The 2,700-nt window shown below is 34.6% G+C and overlaps 1 protein-coding gene across 4 annotated transcripts in view; it reads left to right on the top strand.

Annotated features, from left to right (window-relative positions):
• SYNCRIP (synaptotagmin binding cytoplasmic RNA interacting protein) overlaps positions 1-2,413 on the top strand; it is a 25,849-nt gene extending 23,436 nt beyond the window's left edge. For all 4 annotated transcript variants that reach the window (XM_083828299.1, XM_083828298.1, XM_083828297.1 and 1 more), the window contains exon 12: positions 1-2,413. This exon is cut by the window's left edge. The gene's annotated coding sequence lies outside the window, so the exon portion shown is untranslated.
• The last annotated feature ends 287 nt before the right edge of the window (positions 2,414-2,700 follow it).

Below are 2,700 nucleotides of genomic sequence, written 5' to 3'. Positions count from 1 at the left end.
AGATTTTTCCCCAAAGTTTTCTTAGTTAAGGATTCCGAAGGTGGTATTCACAAGTTCTTGCATTTAAATTTTTATTGCAATGGTATAGCTGAATACCATCGTTGGTATCCTTAAATTTTATTTCTGCTCATGAAGGTTAATCATGATTGTCTATATAGTAATCACTTATGAATTGTGTTCAGATACAGCAGTTTCAGGTGTAATCATCAGAGCTGGTTAGTCAGGCATTCCAGATAGTGGTTCTTTTCAGAACCTTTTTTAAAGGGTTGGTTAACTACCTCAGTAGCAGAGGATTGAACTATACCCTGTCTGTACTGTACATAGAAAATCTTTGTAGATAAAAGCAAGGCTTGTTTAATATGATATGAGGGTAAGATTATAATATACCAAATGTAACATTCTTAGTTGCCTTTAGTTCCAGAGGCTTTGTAAGACTTCCTCATGACCATCATAACAGGCCTTGCTTTTGTCGTATTTTGTGGCTGAAAAAGCAGCCTTGCTTCTTCAGATATTGTAGTTATTTGGATGTATAATAGTTTAGCAAGATGTTACTTTTGTAAGACATCAGATGTTCAAAAAAGTGCATCAGCAACTTGTACTAAATACTGCAGTGTCCCTTTATAAAAGGTCAGACTAAAACTGATAACTGTACAGTGAAGCCTGACATTTGGATATTTTGAAGTTTTTCATAAATCATAGAATAGTATATGGCTGTAGTTTAGCTTTTTAGGTAAAAGGTATGTTTTCATTAGTGCATTTCTTATTGCTGATCACTGTAAAAACATGTGGATCAGCTTTCCATTTCTCTTATGCAGATCATGATAACCTGTAGAGTAGAGTAGAGTACAATCATTTGTGCTATGTTTTTAATTTTCTAAAGCACCTTGATGACAGTGAGTGTTCAGTGGTGAAGCATCCTCTATTGAACCACCCTTAAAAAAAAAAAAAACAAAAATGAAACAAAAACAACAAAAAAAGAACCTTGCCAAGTCCAACTTCATATAGGTAAAAGGTAGATAAAATTATGGCTTACTTTGGACTTGGCATAAAGAGCTTCCCTTAACCCCCTGCCCAAAGGGATACTGCAGTTATACTACATACCCATAGGCACCACAAGGAAAATTGAAGCTTATACCTAATTTAGGTTTTATACACACCAGTTCCCCCAGTAAATGCAAATTTTGACAAAATTAGACATGTCATATGTTGAAAATGCTCATGGCAAACAATCATTTTGCATTCCTGCAAATAAAATTGTTTTATACTGTAAGCTGGAGGCGAGTGTAACTTATTTTTGTAATAAAGTTTTTATTTTTTTTATGTGTCATTAATATAAATGTGTGTTAGTACAGAGATCTTCTGGTTTAAAAACTTAGAATCGCACACATTTCAGTATGTTTACTTGTATTTACATAATTTTTAGAATAGTGGTTGCCAATAGCCTGTATGTTTCACATTAATTGATTTTTTTTTTTGTTATCTTAATAAACCATTTTAGTATGTTGTATGTCAATTACTGGGATAGCTGGGACATGAAGTGTAATTTAAAATTGTCAAGTATTCATTGGAATATGTAAATGTGCCTTGCCAGTTTTGAACTTTAAGACAAAGTAAGTGAATGATGGTGAAATGAGTAGTCAATGCATAAGAGACTTGCTACCACAGTTTCATATACTGCCCTTGCTAAAAAAAAAAAAAAAAAGTAACTTTTTCCTCAGATTTGAGCATAAAAGTATGCAGTTGCATTAGCTTCTGAATTTTCAAATCTAGTGATAGAATATTAGGCTTATGGAAAGTGGGTTTGCTAATTGTAGCCTTAAGTATAATTTTGAATTTCAATGTAATCCTTGGTGCTGGCATTCCCAGTGCCAAGGAGTTTAAATGCTCCCTTCAAAGAGGTTGCCATGCCTACTGGCACTTTTACTGTCATATGGTTTTATAAGGAACACTGTCAAGGTGTGGAAAGCAATTCTGAACTTGCTAGAAAATGAAAACACTGGGGGCTGTAGGAGAGGGGAAGTCCTCAGATTTCTTAATCTTGAAATCTCTCCATTGCTGGAAAACTTTAAACACTTGTGGGATCACAAGTGCTAGTGACCAGTTCTTAGTCTGGAAATGTGTTTAGGGGTGGGGGGGGTAATATATTTATGGAATTCTAACAGTTGATGGAAGTGCATAAAAACATTGCTGTTAAGGCACTACATGTGTTGAAATTGAGGATGATACCCTTAATTTCAGCTCTGATAAAAGCACGGGGAACTATTGCAAAAATGTCAAAATTGACAGGAAAGTGTTTGTTTTCAGTGGAATGCAAGCAATGGTGAGTGAGCAAAATATCAAGATCTTGACAGTGTTCCCTCTAATTATGAACTCAAGCCATTATAACTTTTAAAATTAAATATGATTTGCACTGTTCTGATATTGGTGCAGTTTTTTAGCAAAATGATCAGAAAACTAAATTGCATGTGGTGATTAATATTGTGGAAAACTAAAATCAAATAATGTTGTTTTCAAAGCTTTAAATTTGGTTGTGTAAAGAAAAACCCTTCATTATTAAGTGTGGAAAGACTGGTGAGAGTGGGCAAGTGCATTATCTACAGCATTGGTTCAGTTGCGCTGGGTGTTGGTAAACTTGAAATGTTCTCCAGTAACACATCTCTTGCAAGGTGCTTCAGCGACAAATGGGCACCTAACACGCAG

Source organism: Anser anser, assembly GCF_964211835.1.
Source record: "Anser anser genome assembly, chromosome: 3".
In the NCBI taxonomy this organism is placed as follows: domain Eukaryota; kingdom Metazoa; phylum Chordata; class Aves; order Anseriformes; family Anatidae; genus Anser; species Anser anser.
This window is presented reverse-complemented; position numbering and strand designations above follow the sequence as displayed.